At 41.3% G+C, this 17,891-nt stretch overlaps 1 non-coding gene across 1 annotated transcript; it reads right to left on the reverse strand.

The window, feature by feature from the left end:
• Window positions 1–11,345: 11,345 nt before the first annotated feature.
• LOC111819322 (U6 spliceosomal RNA) lies at window positions 11,346–11,452 on the reverse strand. The gene has a single exon (XR_002823020.1). It is a non-coding gene; the product is annotated as a U6 spliceosomal RNA (small nuclear RNA).
• Between the last annotated feature and the right edge of the window lie 6,439 nt (window positions 11,453–17,891).

The following is a 17,891-nucleotide window of genomic DNA, read 5'->3' on the forward strand; positions in this document are numbered from 1 at the left end:
CACCCAGATACACCTGTGTGAGCAAGCCTGCTTTGTCCTCAGGAGAGGGTCACTTTTTGGAGAAAAGACAACGGTCACGCACTTCTGGGAACACCAGCATGAGGGCGAGTTAGGGTGTTACCTTGGAGTGACCTGTTTCTCCAAGTCTCAGTCCGGTCTGTCAGATATGGCCGACCTCACAGGCTTTAATTTATGCAAAGCATTGCTGAAGGTGAATCTAGATTCCTCAGTGTAAACTTAAGAGACTTTTAGAAGAAAAAGAAACGAGAATAGGGTGGATCATGTGCCATGAAGAAGATAAAGTGTTTCCTCATTTGGTGACTCTGGTGATGTCTCTCCTGAAACGTGCAGTCCTTGACAGTGACTAACTAGTAAACCAGTTGCCATCAAGGGGCATTGGTGTTACCAAACCCTAGAAGGTGGGTCCTTGTCTGGCACGCTCAGACTTCCAATTATCTGGACACCAGTCTTTGTGAAAGAGGAAGTAACTTTATTGCAATTCGCAGAGCTATGGGGAAGCAGGGCTTATATGTGATTTGGGCAGCATGATGGCAGCCACATAGGTGTACTGGGGAGGGAGACTCCTACAAGGCGGTCGGGAAACAGGAGGGGATGATGTGGTTCTTGTCGGACCTCTCACTTTGAAATAGGGTCCAGGTGATGATTTCCCTTCTGATTCATTCCTCCTGTTGCTGTGTCCTCCACTGAGGTCAATTAGTGGTCACAGCTGGCCCTTCTGCAAGTGCAGGGTGGGCCAAATCTGGCTTGGGCTAGTTTAAGGACTAATGGAAATTTACTGGCATTTGTAAGGTCGGGTTACAATCCTCCCTTGAGTTGTAACAATTCCTTAATTTTAAGGGATAAAGGTTGGTGACTCATCTGGCTACTCCCTGGTGACATGGGGCAGAGTTTTAGGGACCTAGGAACAGGCAAGGAATGATTAGCTTCTGGGGGTAGCAGGCAAAGAAGATTTAAAACCAAAGACACAAGGGAAAGATGAATCTAAAGGATTAGTGGACCACAAGTACCTCAGCCTCCACCAGACTGAGTCCAGCACAACTATATGGTGCCCAGCTACCACCACTGACTGCTCTGACAGGGATCACAAAGGAGGGTCTTGGACAGAACCGGAGCCTGAGGTTCACCCTTCAGCCAAAGATTAGACAGGCCCATAAGTGGTAACTTTGGTAAAGTGTAAGACAGTACACGGTTCTGGGGAAGCCAGCACAACTTGTCTAAGTCAAGGTCAAGGAGTCTCCATAAACACATCCAAACTCCCTGAGGGATCAAATTACTGGGCGGAGGACTCTGGGGACCATGGTCTCGGGGAACATCTAGCTCAACTGGCATAACACAGTGTATAAAGAATACAGGCAATGAGCTAAATGGTTTTCAGTTTATCTTATTTAATCTTCAAAATAACTGTATAAAGTGGCCACTGTTGTTTAATGTTATTTTGCAGATAAGGAAACTGAGCCACCTGGAAGTGAAGCCCTTTGACCCAAAAATCGAAAGCTAGCAGAATCAAGATTTGAAACCAGGCAGATGATCTCCAGGACCCTTCTGTTATACTGCCTCTAGAAGCTTTATTGGCTTTCTCCTGCTGCTGGATCCTTTCATACACTCAGGTTTTCCCTTCAACTCAATTAACAACTTCCCCATAAACACTGTTCGCATGCTAATGGCTTCCAACTTCTGGGCACCAGTGTTACTCGCTACCTTCTGCCACCTTGCTCCACCCCTAAGATTTAGGAGGGCAAAGAGAATGGCCAATCTTAGGTACTAAGAGAAGCAAAAGAAATTACCTTGTATAAGCAGAACACATGCAAAAAACCACTGAAATGCAAGTCAGCCTCACCCCTAGCCCAGGAGACTGAAATAGAACCATTACCTAAGATTCCTGGAAACTTTGAGTTCCTGGACTACTTAAGGATCATCTGAATCACTACATCCCCAGGCTGCCTTAAGGAAAGGTCTCCCATACAGCATTTCATAGTGGCTCGATTGGAGCCTGCTTCAAGGGGCCAGGCAGACTCTCAACAGGGCAACGTAGCAGATTGATCCAGGGCAGGTTGTTCTCATAGAATCACCCACATTTCCCACACTAGCTTAGGTTTCTAATTAGATCTTTAAAGCATACAATCAATGCCTGTGGTCTCCAGGGAGCGTTTAGCTTTCAACAAATTCCTAAATGTCCTGACTTTGGAAACAGGCTGCTCTGTTATCTCTTTGAATTGAATGTTGTAGTTGTTAGGTGCGATCGAGTCAGTTGTAACTCACAGTGACTCCGTGCACAACAGAACAAAACACTGCCCAGTACTGCACCATCTTCACAATTGTTGCCATGCTTGAGCCCATTGTTGCAGCCACTGTGACAAGCCATCTCATCAAAAGTCTTCCTCATTTTCACTGACCCTCTACTTTACCAAGCATGATGTCTTTCTCCAGGGACTGATCTCTCCTGATAACATGTCCAAAGAATGTGAGACAAAGTCTCACCATCTGCTTCTAAGGAGCATTCTGGTTGTACTTCTTCCAAGACAGATTTGTTCATTCTCTTGGTAGTACATGGTATATTTAATATTCTTCACCAACATCATAATTCAAAGGCGTCAGTTCTTCTTAGGTCTTCGTTATTCATTGTCCAGCTTTCACATGCATATGAGACTATTGAAAACATCATGGCTTGAGTCAGGTGCACCTTAGTCTTCAAGGTGACATCTTTGCTTTGTAACACTTTAAAGAGGTCTTTTACAGTAGATTTGCCCAATGCAATATGTTGTTTGATTTCTTGGCTGCTGCTCCCATGTGTGTTGATTGTGGATCCAAGTAAAACAAAATCATTCTCTTCGTTTATCATGATGTTGCTTATCAGTCCAGTTGTGAGGATTTTTGTTTTCTTTATGTTGAGGTGTAATCCATACTGAAAGCTCTGGTCTTTGCTCTTCATCAGTAAATGCTTCAAGTCCTCTTCACTTTCAGCAACAAAGGTTGTGTCATCTGCATAACGTAGGTTGTTAATGAGTCTTCCTCCAATCCTGATGCCCTGTTCTTCTTCACAAAGTCCAGCTTCTAGGATTATTTGCTCAGCATACAGACTGAATAAGTGTGGTGAAAAGATACAACCCTGAAGCATACCTTTCCTAACTTTAAACCATGCAGTAGCCCCTTGTTCTATTCGAACGACCGCCTCTTGATCTGTATACAGGTTCCTCGTGAGCACAGTTAGGTGTTCTGGATTTCCCATTCTTCTCAATGTTATCCATAATTTGCTATGATCCACCCAGTCGAAAGCCTTTTCATAGTCAATAAGCACAGATAAACATTTCCGGTATTCTCTGCTTTCAGTCAGGATCCATCTGACATCAACAATGATATCCCTGGTTCCACATCCTCCTCTCAATCCAGCTTGAATTTCTAGCAGTTCCCTGTCTATATACTGCTGCAGTTGCTTTTGAATGATCTTCAGCAAAATTTTACTTGTGTGTGACATTAATGATATTGTTTGATAATTTCCACATTTGATTGGATCACCTTTCTTGGGAATAGGCATAAATATGGATGTCTTCCAGTCTGTTGTCCTGGTAGCTGTCTTCCAAACTTCTTGGCATAGACTAGTGAGCACTTCCAGCACTGCATCTGTTCATTTAAACATCTCAATAGGTATTCTGTCAATTCCTGGAGCCTTGTTTTTCACCAATGCCTTCACTGCACTTTGGACTTCTTCCTTCAGTACCATCAGTTCCGGATCATATGCTACCTCCTGAAATGGTTGAATGTCGACCAGTTCTTTTTGGTATAGTGACTCTGTGTGTTCCTTCCATCTTCTTTTGATGCTTCCTGCTTCATTTAATATTTTCGCTGTAGAATCCTTCAATATTGCAACTTGAGGCTTGAATTTTTTCTTCAGTTCTTTCAGTGGAGACAAGCTGAGGGTGTTCTTCCCTTTTGGTTTTCTATTTCCAGCTCTTTTCACTTGTCATTTATAATACTTTATCTTCTCGAGCTGCCCTTTGAAATCTTCTGTTCATCTCTTTTACTTCATCATTTCTTCCTTTTGCTTTATCTACTCGATGTTCAACAGCAAGTTTCAGAGTCTCTTCTGACATCCATTTTGGTCTTTTCTTTCTTTCCTGTCTTTTTAATGACCTCTGCGTTTCTTCATGTATAATATGCTTGAAGTCATTCCACAACTTGTCTGGTATTTGGTTATTAATGTTCAATGCATCGAATCTATTCTTGAGATGTTCTCTAAATTGAGGTGAGATATACTCAAGGTCATGTTTTGGCTTTTGTGGACTTGCTCTAATTTTCTTCAGCTTCAATTTGAACTTGCATATGAACAATTGATGGTCTATTCCACAGTCAGCCCCTGGCCTTGTTCTGACTGATGATATTGAGGTTCTTCATTGTCTCTTTCCACGGATGTAGCTGATTTGATTTCCGTGCATTCCATCTGGTGCGATCCACTGGTATTGTCTCTGTTTCTGTGATTGTAAAAGAGTGTTTGCATCGAATAAGTCAGTCTTGCAAAATTCTATCATGCAATCTCTGGCATCATTTCTATCACCAAGGCCATATTTTCCGAATACTCATCTTTCTTCTTTGTTTTCAACTTTCCCATTACAATTGCCAGTAATTATTAATGCATCTTGATTGCATGTTTGATCAATTTCAGACTGCAGATGTTGATAAAAATCTTCAATTTCTTGATCTTTGGCCTTAGTGGTTGGCGTATAAATTTCAATAATAGTCATATTAACTGGTCATCCTTGTAGCTGTATCCCCCATGAGTCTGTCAGTTTGTTGTACTGTGGGGACTTGTGTGTTGCTGTGATGCTGGAAGCTACGCAACCAGTATTCAAATACCAGCAGGGTCACCTATGGCAGACAGGTTTCAGCTGAGCTTTCAGATTAAGACAGACTAGGAAGAAGCACCCAGCAGTCTACTTCTGAAAAGAACAGGGAAAGTAAGAAATCCACAATGGAATAATTCACATTGAAATCTGGGCTTGATTGAGATGGAACTTTTGTATGCTTTAAAGGTTTTAATTGACAGCACAAAAGTGCCACAGTGAAGCGAGAGAAGGTTAGAGGGAGGGAGAGAATGAGGAAAAAAGGATGGACCCTGGGGATTCCTGCAATGGGCTGGGAATTGGGGGCATGGGGCTCAGTGGGAAGGCAACAAGCAGGGGTGGGGGAGGAGGAATCCAGAAACCCAGAGAAGGGGAAGCTCAAACATTTATTTCAGTGACATTGCATATGAAGTTTCAGTAGAGTCTGACAATGTTGGATTTTACCTGAGCCTGTGATCCTGGAAACCTCCCCACTCCCTTGTGCGTTCTGGAAAAGGGCTGACAAGAAGGTACTGACATCCACAACAGTTTAACTCAACTTCAGGCAGCTTCCTCCTGACTGGAGCCCCCGACCCCCTTTCTCTCTGGCTTCCACGGAGTCTAGACGGGACATGTCTTTTTTGCTTTTCACAGTGAACTCAGAAGGGAACTCCGTGTGGTCAACACACCCCATCACTGAATCTCCCTTAAGGACTTTCAGTCCTTCAGTATTTTTCCACCAGCTCACTTCCGATGTTAAAGCCCTCTAGGACCTCTGCTTCAGAGAGTAGGAACTCAGACTTAGTTCTGGTCTCTCCATCCCCCCCCTTACAGTGACCTTTCCCCTTTTCCCTCGGTCCTTACCCCCACTGTGTTTTTCCCCCTTCTTACTATAATCCTTTTTGAAAGTAGTGATACTTGCCTGTTTTAACATTGTCTCATGAAATTTTTTTCTCTGACAAGTCATAGATGAGGTTTACTAAAATCACTTCCCTCAACTTTAATAAACCCAGGACAAATCTCCCCAAGAGATTCAAAAAGAGGATACCTACAAAAGGACCACAGAGCAAATTCACCAGCGGGACAATCCTGAGGTATCTTTTATTAATTAGTTTCCAAGAAGAAAGAAATTTAATAACCCAGTTCTCGGTAGAGTTCCAACATGACTCAAGTGTTTACTAACACCATAAATGAAAGGGTTTTTCTTACTGGCAGCAGTTCCTAAGGAGGACTTTATTAAATGCTTTGTTATGGAAACAAGAAATAATTCCAAATTAAGAGTGTTTTTGCTTCCACAGGGATATAGCAGGATGAGTCATTGGTTTCTTTATGCTTTTATTAAAAGCTTCCAAACTTCACTCCCTTTGTGTGAAATGCTCCTTACTCTCTTCTCTCCAGGGTGCCCCGTCTGGTTGGGGGATTATTCTGGAGCCCCAGCCACCTTGTCACCTTTGAGTTCTGCCTTTGTCATGTCTGATGTCTGCTGTCCAGGGATGGAGAAAAACGTTAGAAAACAAGACCCAGCATAAACCAAATCGACATCACAGTGTAGAGGCACCAACTGAGAAAGAAAAACAAAATACAAAGACAAAGGGGGAAATGCACTTCTGACGATCCTAGTGTGTAAATGTAGGACATCTGAAAGTGAATAAGGCAGACTGAGATTTGAGTGTAAACAGGGGTTTTTATTCATTGTAGATTGCAGATTATTGAGCTGTGGTGGACTCTAGAGTTAGCCTAAGCATGTCGCTCTACAAATGAGTGAACTATGACCAAGAGGAGTTTGCCATGTGGGGGACTTAATGTGATGTGTGTGGGGGTCTTCCCTGAGCCTACAGGGTGCATCCTGGTTTCATCCCTGGAAGGAACTGCAGCAGCACCTCCAATGGCCCTACAGGTGGAGGGACAAGTGTTCAGACAGGGCAGGGGTCAGATGAGGAGACGCTGCAGGCACTGTCTCTGTGGTGCCTTGCCTGTTTACCCGTGGAGGAGCCTGAGGAATCAAGGACTCGTGGGTGCCCAGTGCCTAACAGAGCCTGAGCCGTGAGGGGGTGCAGGGAGTGGGCTGCAGGAGCTATATTTAACCTTCTCTTTGTCCCCAGTGACTCAAGGTCAGTTTGAGAGCACTTAGTCTCCTTATTTGCAAAATTAGAATTCAGGTCTCTAATAATCCTCTTGGGTTATCCCAATATGGAATTGAAAGCAAAGAATCCTATGTAATCCTTCAGTATTCCATTTTTATGGGCCTTCTATCTGAGCTTATCCCAGACCAAATGATGCCTTTAACCCACAGGAGATGACACAAGGGATGGTGCATCATGCCTAGATGGAAAGTGACTTGGAACATTCAGAGAGGATGGGTCGATTCAGGTGTGACGTTCTCAGCGGGACACCTGAAGCATACCCTGAAATCACAGAAATAGTGAGCAGGGAAGATGGGCTCTATAGGCTTTTGGTTTAATTTTAACTTTAAATTTCCTATGTATTTTATTCTTTATAAGTTTTGTATAGATCACCTATTGCAAAGCAAATGTAGAACTTGTTTGATTGTACATGGCAGTACAGGTGGTAAAATTCTCAATCTACGTTTATGGAAACTGCTATATTAGGTATGATAAGAACTCAGTTATGTCTATGGCTTATTTATTTTCATGACCAATGGATTCCACACCCATTTTTCATTTATGCAGTCCCTGTGAAATCTATTAAATGTTTAATGCTTACTAACTTTATTCCATGTTTGCAGGATGTTTGAGAGGTGTAGGATACCCATGAGACTCCTGGTTCCCAGTTCAGGAAGGAGAGACTAGTCTTTCTAATTGCAATTTCCAAAAAACATATGGATGCAACTGACTGATGGATATAGGTATGTGTTGTTCAAAATTGTATATAAATTGATTTTTGTCTTTAAATTTTTTTAATCAAAACATGCAAATTCTTGACAGGAAGGCAAATTCTTGATTTGAACATACGTGCATTTCTATTTCTTTATAGCATCATTAAATGAGGGCATGTGTTAAGTAGATAACTGAAGCTTCGTCTCTTTTCTTTGACAATACTGAGCTTTATTCACTTTCTGATCTTGTTGCCTTGCAATTTTTCTATTCAGGGACTTTGTTCTTTTCTTTTGAAAATCCAGTTGAAATCTGCTGAAATTTTGCAATGAAATGTATTCTATTTGCCTAAGTACTTTATGCTGTTTCTGGAGTACTTCCCAGAATTATTTTTTGTCTATTTGTTGAACAAACATCTATCAAATATGCCCTGAGTTCTAGGCATCATATGGTGTCAGAGATGTAGGGTCAAATGCTGCACAGCCCTGACCCTCACACCCTTTACCCCCAGAGTCAGCCACAGGACCAGTGAGATGGATTCCTCAGCGCCTGCTCCCCACACCCCCCCCACAGTCCTGTCAGGCAGCAAGAACCACCTGCATGGAGGAGTATGTCCTTTCAAGAAAGTGCTGTTTGGCTGGAGCCTGGTGAGTCTGTGTGTGTTGGGTCGGGGCGGGGGGCGGGGGGAGAGAGGAAGAGAGACAGAGACAGAGAGAGACAGAGAGATGAGGAAGACAGAACAAGACAGAAAGGGAGACAGAAAAACAGAGAGAGACAGAAAAAGATAGGGAGAGACAGAGAGAAGGAGAGACAGAGACAGAAAGAGGAGAGAGAGACAGAGACAGAGAGATAGGAGAGAGAGAGACAGAGGGACAGAGGAAGACCTACAGAGAGAGAGGGACAGAGAAACAGAAGCAGCACAGACTGGAGGTCATTTGTGGCCCATATGGGCTTGTCTGTGGAGGAATTTCCACTGAAAGCGTGATTTAATCGATGGATCAGTGTCACTTCTCCACTTTCCTTCTTAATGTTTTGTTTTATTATTATTTTATTTTACTTCTGAGAAACCTGAGTCAAAATGTTAGGAAAAAGATCTTTAAAAGTGAAAAAATTTGGCTCTATTGTAACAAACTGAAGCAACTCTCAATCCATCTGAGAGAGGCAGTTGATACCGTTGTTAGGTGCTTTCAAGTAGATGCTGACTCATAGTGAACTTGTATGACAGAGTAAAACTGCCCCATGAGGTTTTCTTGGCTATAACCTTTAGGGGAGCAGACTTGCAGGCCTTTCTCCCGAGAAGCAGCTGGTGGATTCAAACCACCAACCTTTCGGTTAGCAGCTGATTGCTTAACTGTCACGCCACCAAGGCATTTTGCGGGAGGCAGAGGTGCAAGCAAAATGTACTTATTGGTACATTATTATGTTCTGGGCATGGTGGCAGGCTCTTCATGTCATTTCGTGTGATACAGGGCGATATGAAGTGGTGACTTTCAACTATATGCCCCGCGCTCCCTCTGAGTAACCTACCGGGATGCTGAGGATATGAGTGAGGAGGATGCAAGGGGGATCCTGGTGAGGAGGATCGGAGTAAGGAGCACGCTGGTGAGGAGGATGGGAGTGAGGAGGATGCAAGGGGGATCCTGGTGAGGAGGATCGGAGTAAGTAGGATGCTGGTGAGGAGGATGGGAGTGAGGAGGATGGGAGTGAGGAGGATGCTGGTGAGGAGGATGCTGGTGAGGAGGCTGCTGGTGAGGAGGATGCGAGTGAGCAGCTGTGCCAAGGTGTGCACCCAGGAGAGGAGCATGGGCTCTCTGGGACTTGCTGCTCCCATGATGGGTCCAGACTTTGGGGTGTGACTTCTCACCTTATTGTTTGCTTGGGGTTCCCAACATCCCAGCGGGTGTACAACTTTATCCCATGTGTTCAGACCCCTTTGTGATGAGTCCTCTCCCTGGAGCTGCAACTGCTCACAGGTATAATCTATGTATTCCAGTTCAATAGGTTCTTCATTCAAATCATTTATAATGGTATGTATAATCATTCCATTCATCAATATCATTAATAATATCTAACATAATTGATAGAATAATATTAACATATACAATAGCATATTAATAATAATATGTGAATAATAGAGTAAAAGCATATGAATTCCAAATGTATAGATTTCCTTTAAAAGGAAGTTGAAAACAAAGTAGCACATTTGGTTTCCTATCAAGCACTTGAAAATCAGATTTTAGCTCAACTAAATATTCTAGAAAATTAATAAAAATAAGTGTATCGTGTCCATATATTTAGCCCCCTTTTCATGCATCTGTGGAAGGTTTCTAAAAAGAGAAAAATCTAACTCCCCCTCCACATCGATTAAAATAGTACTGACAATGATGCCTTGGTAAGCCCTTTAGCTGCCATTCCCCCCTGTAGAAACCTGCAGTCTTGGTGGACAGTCTTTAAACTTCTAGTGGGTACCTGGGTGTGCCTGGGTGCACCCAAGTGTGTCCAGATATATCGAGGTGAGTGCAGTTTGCTGTGTTGTCCCTTCCATAGAAGGGGAGAGGAGGTGGGAGGGAGGTGGGCCCTGACCATCTTGTCTCCGTCCATTTGGTACACCTCCACTGGTGTAACACAGAGCTTATGGAAGAGTCATGGACCACTGTGACTTAATCAAAATACTTCCTTTCAGAAACATGCATTTATGCAATTTTTAGTGAAAGCATATCATAAACATAAACTTCGAAAACATTTGAATTAATCAGAGAATACATAAGCAGCTGTTAAGTATAAAACAAATCTTGCAAAACATTTGATCTTAACTGTTTTGAACCGCCTGGGTGTTCACCACCTGCCGCTATTTAGGACAGGATGCCTCCTTCACCAGCGGGGTGTGTACAAGGTGATCAGAACAGCTTCTGAAAGCCTAGCTTCTGCCGTATCCCAGAGGCCAACGCCAACCATGCTGGCCCAGACTTGTGGGGAGAGGGAACAAATTCCACCTCCTGATGGGGGTGTTGCTGTGTCCCTCTGAGGGCAAGAGAGGCAGAGGTCAGGCCAGCTGGGTGGTCGATGCTCCGGAGTATCCCAACTCACGGTTCTCTGAGGCAGATAGTTTCAGCGGACTTTAAAATTTCTGTTCACTACAGATGTCAGCAAACGTAAAACGTAAAGTGCCCCAAAGCTTCTGAATTTCTTGTGTTGTTCACGCAAAGAAATGTGCTTTCATGTCCACAGGCTTGACAGCGCCAGGAGTTAGGTTTGGGCTGGCTGCTGCCTTGCCCTTCATAAACTGGACAGTGACGTGTTTGCGTCACACATGCAGCTGTGTGGTCACTAAATTCTCCTACGTGTGTTTTCTTATGACTCGGAGGCATTTTTCTTTTGAGTGACTCAAAAGAGCTTGGGGCTTTGAGGGCCCTCGTGGTCCTTGGGTGTTTACTTGGGGATCTAATGGTTCTTCAAAGAATGACATTGAATAAAATAACAAAAAAAGGAACTTTTTAAAAAAATAATTATGTTTTAGGTGACAGTTTTCACAGCAAATTAGGTTTCCATTTAACAATTTTTATACAAATTGTTCTGTGCCATTGGTTACAATTTTCACACTGTGTCAATATTCTGATTATTTCCATTCTGTTTGTTCTGCTTCCATTGATCTAGCTTCCCTTCTCCTCCTTACCTTAAAAATATGGAAAACGTCATGAATTTTCATGCCATCCTTGCACAGGGGCCATGCTTATCTTCTCAGTATTGTTCCAATTTTAGTATATATGCTGATGAAGTGAGCACAAAACATTTTTAAATTTACTTTTACTTTTAAGTATCTTTTTCTGTTCTTTAATAACTGTCAGAGGACTTTCAAAACCACAGGTAACAGAACAGAAAATTGAGCTTGTTTTTGCAAAATGTATTTTATCATGTATGATCATGAATTTGAAATAAGTCATCAAAATTGAAAATAAGTTTATGAGACTAAGGTAAATAAATGGACCCATGTACTTCTTTTCCACTGTGGATGTTTTTAAACGTCTGGGTTAGGTTTGAAATCTTTGATGTTATTTTTGTATTGAACATTTAAAATTTTCATCATGCTAATATATGTTTGTGTAAAAAATTAAATAGTGCAGAAAGACCTATAACGAATACCACACACATTACAAAACCAGTTTTCTCCTTAAAGACAATTAATCCCTAATGTTACATGACGTATCTATATTGATAGCTCCTGACTGATCAAGAATTGTCAGTTGCCTTCCCTCCCATCCTTCCTTTCATTTCTGAGCTTTATTTTATTCTTATTTCATCCTTCCTCTGGTATTTTATGTCACGTTAGACCTTTTTTCTTTCAACTTTAAACCAGATTTTTAGATTTCCCACTATGCAAATGTGGGCACCAATATCGCTACTGTGTGCTCCACATCGCTTATTTTCCTTCAGCTTCTGTCAGCGGTTTGTCTACTTTCTCATGTTTTCACGAAGGAATGTCCGCCCTTGGCTCAGTAACCACAGCAGGACCTCCCGTGTTCTGTTTGCAGATATAGAAGAAAACAAATGTTTTGATTTTGAGTGGAAGAAAATTGTTTTTTTCCAGTAGAAACAAACAAAATGCCACAAGCACCTGGAAGAATCTTCTCCCTGGATCTTAGTCCTGAGTCATTTAATGATGACTTTTTTCAGTTATTGTTTACCAGGAAAGCACATGTTGATAGAAAATGTAAGCTATGTAGGTGTACAACATGAAAACGACTGCTTTCCTTAGGGGTTGGCCTCCCAATCTGTGGCCATCCGAGGGGACTGGAACTGACCGCATGCTTTTCTGCTCCATGGAGCGCTGGTCTCATACAGATCAGGTGGATACACCATAATCCTAACCAGTCCCTGCCAATGCACAAGCTTGGTCTCCTATTTTTCCAGTAACAGATAATACTGAAAAGTCCACCCTTGAGCACACAAGCGTTTCTGTAGGAGAAGTGCACTGCAGGAGAATTGAAGGACATGCAAGCATTTTATTTTCATACCTAATAAAGGCCGCCCTCCCAAAACGTAGTGCACATTTATACATCATTGACAGTTTATCAGAATGTGCTGCCACATACACCTCTCCAAACTGGTGATTATCAAGTTTTTTGGCCAACATTTTAATTGTTGTTGTTAGTTGTTGTCCAGTCAGCTCCTACTCTTGAAAACCTTATGAACAACAAAATGAAACATTGCCCAGTCCTGCACCATCTTAACGATCATTGGTTTGTTTGAATCCATCATTGTGGCTATTGTGTCGGTCCGTCTCGTTGAGGGTTTCCTTTGTTTTCATTGACTCTCGATTTTGCCAAACATAATGTGCTTTTCTAGCAATTGGTTTTTCCTGATGACATGTCCAAACTAAGTGAGTTGAAGTCTCACTATCCTCACTTCAAAGGAGCACTCTGGCTTCATTTCTTATAAGACTGATTTGTTCCTTCTTCTGGCAGTTCACAGTATATTCAATATTCTTTGTGAACACCACAATGTGAATGCATAGATTCTTCTTTTGTATGGTCAACATAATGGGTTAAAAAAAATGGTACTTCACTGTTTAATTTGTTGTTGTTGTTAGGTGCCATTGAGTTGTTTCCAATTCACAGTGACCAGATATACAACAGAACGAAACACTGCCTGGTCCTGTACCATCCTCATAGTTGTTGTTATGTTTGAGTCCATTGTCTCGGCCACTGTGTCAATCCATCTCCTTGAGGGTCTTTCTCTTTTTCACTGACTCTCTACTTTACCAAGCATGATGTAATTCTCCAGGGACTGGTTTCCACTGATAACATGTCCAAAGTGCAGGAGATGAAGTCTTGCCACCCTCACTTTCAAGGAGCATTCTAGCTGTATTTCTCCAAGATAGACTTCTTCATTCTTCTGCAGTCCATGGTGTATTCAGCATTCTTTGCCAAAACCATAATTCAAAGGCATCAGTTCTTCCATGGTCTTCCTTATTTGTTGTTCAGCTGTCACATGCATATGAGGTGATTGAAAATACCAGGGCTTGGCTCAGGTACACTTTAGTCTTCAAAATGAAATATTTGCTTTTTAACACTTTAAAGAGGTCTTTTGCAGTAGATTTGCCCAGTGCAATACATCATTTGATTTCCCGACTGATGCTTTCATGGGGTTAACTGTGGATCCAAGTAAAATAAAATCCCTGACAACTTCAATCTTTTCTCCATTTAGCATGATGTTGCTTATTGGTCCAGTTGTGAGGATTTTTGTTTTCTTTATGTTGAGGTGTCATACATACAGAAGGCTGTAGTCTTTGATCTTCATCAGTAAGTGTTTCAAGTCCTCTTGGCTTTCAGCAAGCAAGATGGTGTCATCTGCATATTGCAGGTTATTAATGAGTCTTCCACCAATCCTGATGCCACATTCTTCTTCATATAGTCCAGCTTCTTGGATTGTTTGCTCAACATACAGATTGAATAAGTATGGTGAAAGGATACAACCCTGATGCACACATTTTCTGATTTTATACCATGCAGTATCCTCTTGCTCCATTCGAAAGACTGCCTCTTGGTCTATGCACAGGTTCCTCATGAGCACAATTAAGTGTTCTGGAATTCCCATTCTTCAAAATATTATCCATAATTTGTTATGATCCACGCAGTCGAAAGCCTTTGCATAGCCAATAAAACACAAGTAAACATCTTTCTAGTATTCTCTGCTTTCAACCTAGATCCATCTGACATCAGCAACAATATTCCTCATTCCATGTCCTCTTCTGAATCCAGCTTGAATTTTTGGTAGTTCCTTGTCAATGTACTGCTACAACGGCTTTAGAATGATCTTCAGCAAAATTTTACTTGTGAGTGATATTAATAACATTTTTTGATAATTTCCACATCTGGTTAGATCACCTTTCTTTGGAATGGGCACAAATATGGATCTCTTCCAGTTGGTTGGCCAGGTAGCTGTCTTCCAAATTTCTTGGCATAGACTAGTGAGTGCTTCCAGAGCTGAATCTGTTTGTTGAAACATCTCAATTGGTGTTCCATCAATTCCTGAAGCCTTGTTTTTCGCCAGTGCCTTTAGTCCATCTTGGGCTTCTTCCTTCAATACTGTCGGTTCTTGATCACTTGCTACCTCCTGAAATGATTGAATATCGACCAATCCTTTCTGGTATAGTGATTCTGTGTATTCCTTCCATCTTCTTTTGATGCTTCCTGTAATCAACAGGGTTAAACTGTTCCCCCTCCATTTATTACACCCTGGGTCTGTGGTCAACTAGTTCCTGTTAAAGTATCCTGTGTAGCAGCCCAAGTCTACTTCACTGCTTCCCCTCCATTTGCAAAGCTGTCCTTAGATGAGTGTCATGTATCACACCCCAAAAGCACAGCTCCTAGCAGCAATGGCACTGCAACCCCACTGCACCACCACACGTGTTAATTAGTTCCTAGAATTGTCCTCCTATACTCAGAAGCTTCATGAATTATGCATAACTTCCCTATCCCAGATCCTATAACTACCCTGGAATCCTCAACCTCAGGGAGTTTGATCTGAGACAGTCTCCCAGCTCTGGCTTGCAATAACATCTACTTTCTCTTTCTCGAAAGCCTAGTGCCCCTTAATTGACTAGAGAAGTCACACCAGGCAGGACCCACCCTCTTTGGGTTACATTCCTGCATCATTCAATATTTTGCCCATAGATTCCTCCAAAATCGCAACTTGAGGCTTAACTGTTTTCTCCAGTTCTTTCAACTTGAGAAACGCCAAGTGTTTTCTTCCATTTTGGTTCTCTAACTCCAGGTCTTTGCACATTTCATTATAATATTTTACTTTGTCTTCTCAAGCTGCCCTTTGAAATCTTCTGTTCAGCTCTTTTACTTCATCTTTTCTTTAATTTGCTTTAGCTACTCTATATTCAAGAGCAAGTTTCAGAGTCTCTTCTGACATCCATTTTGGTCTTTTCTTTCTTTTCTGTCTTTTTAATGAGCTTTTGCTTTCTTTATGTATGATGTCCTTGATGTCAACCCACAACTCATCTGGACTTCAGTCATTAGTCCTAAGTGAGTCAAATTTATTCTTGAGATGGTCTCTAAATTCAGGTAGGATATACTCAAGGTTATATTTTAGCTCTTGTGGGTTCTTCTAATTTTCTTCAGTTTCAACTTGAACTTACGTATGAGCAATTGATGTTCCTCAGTTGGCCCCTGGCCTTGTTCTGATCGGTGATATTGAGCTCTTCCATCACCTCTTTCCACAGATGTAGTCGATTTGATTCCTGTGTTTTCCATCTGGTGAGGTCCACATGTATAGTCCCCAATTATGTTGTTCCAAAAAGCTATTTGTAACGAGGAAGTGATTGGTCTTACAAAACTCTATCATGGGATCTCTAATGTTGTTTCTATCACCAAGGCCATATTTTCCAACTGCTGTTCCTTCTTCTTTGTTTCTAGCTTTCCCATTCCAACCATCAGTAATTATCAAGGCATCTTGATTGCATGTTTGATCAATTTCAGACTGCAGAAGTTGGTAAAAATCTTAAATTTCCTCATCTTTGGCATTAGTGGTTGGTGCATAAATTTGAATAATAGTCATTTTAACTGGTCTTCCTTGTAGACACTTATGGATATTATCCTATCACTGACAGTGTTGTACCTCATTATATATCTTGAAATGTTCTTTTTAAAGATGAACATGACACCATTCCTCTTCAGTTTGTCATTCTCAGCATAGTAGACAATATTATTGTCTGATTCAAAGTGGCCAATACCAGTCCATTTTAGCTCACTAATGCCTAGCACATGAATCTTTATGCATTCCATTTCATTTTTGTCAATTTCCAATTTTCCTAGATTCATATAATCACATGTAAGATATATTTTAAACTACTTGTAGTTCATATAGTTGTAAGACACTTTAGTATTCTCCAAATATTCTATTTTTGTTCTCCTTTGTTAAGCCAAATGCATTTCAAAAAAAATGATTAATACCTTAATTTTTCCTCTTTATGAATTCCTTCTTTTAACAAATGCTTATCAAATATCTACTATGTTTTCAGTGTTGCAATGCAGTAATGTGGGTTTTATTAAAATTCCTTTGGGTTATTGATTTGTGGGGCAACTGACAATTTTAAATGTTGAGTCTTTCCACTCACTACAAAGAATCTATATTTCCATTCATTTTTGTCTTCTTCTAGTTGGTTAGTTTTAGAGTGTACTTTATTAGAAAATTCCTTCTTTTATTAGATTTTTCTAAACATTTAATGATTTATATGGATATTGTCAATAGGACCAATTTTCATTAAATTATCTTAATCCCAGCACACCTCCTGTTAGAGATGAGAATCAGGGGAAGGATCACCACAGAGCTGCTGTGGGGGACGATTGCATTTTTCTGGATTAAAGCTCCCCAGAACTTCTCATTGCTGACTCAGCTCATTTTTTGTTTGTGGAGATCCACCCATGTGCTTTTTAACTGATATAACTATGCATTTTCCTGTTAACCACCCTAGGTTCCTTTTGACTCCGCCATGTTTAGAGGATTTTGGATATCTTCCCAGGCTTTTTTATTCCAATGCCTTGCTCAGTCTTGTAAGATTCTCCAAGGTGTTCCCCTTTCAAGCTTCTCTCTCCTCTATTTCTTCCCTCCTAATCCGGTGTATTCCCTGCTGGATGAACAGCTCAATTTGCCACCTTTCAATGAAACGAGACTAATTGGAATGGACTTGGCTCCCTCAGTTTGGGTTTGTTTCAGCTCCTCTGGGCCCTGAGCACCTCAGACTAGAGCAGACTGGCTTTAGAGTGGGCTAAATGTGAAAGAATAGTCAGTGAAAACCTCAGTCTACTTTATTCTTCTATGTGATAACCAATGCATTTCTTTTGCTTGGCTCTCTTTTTATGTAGTAACATTACTTCAGAAACATATTTAACTATAAACTGCAAACCATGGGGACACATTTTCCAAACATTAATGAGTAAAGTACAATTCTGGATAATTCTTATGTGTCTAAACCTGCAGGCACACATGTGGTCAGAGGTGAAACCATTCCCTGGAAGTCAGAAGGTGTCACAACCAGAACCGGGATGCTCATAGCAGGAGACACCTTGAGCAAATCCTCATGTTTTGTTCCAGCAATTCTAGGAGTCCTGTTAATTGAAGTTTTTTTTTACCTAGAAAACATAATCTTTAATGGAGAAGCACTTGCTAATGAATAGGCTGTGTCGAGGGACTTGCTGATAATTTATCACTGAAA

Source organism: Trichechus manatus, unplaced genomic scaffold (assembly GCF_000243295.1).
Source record: "Trichechus manatus latirostris isolate Lorelei unplaced genomic scaffold, TriManLat1.0 scaffold00363, whole genome shotgun sequence".
NCBI lineage: Eukaryota > Metazoa > Chordata > Mammalia > Sirenia > Trichechidae > Trichechus > Trichechus manatus.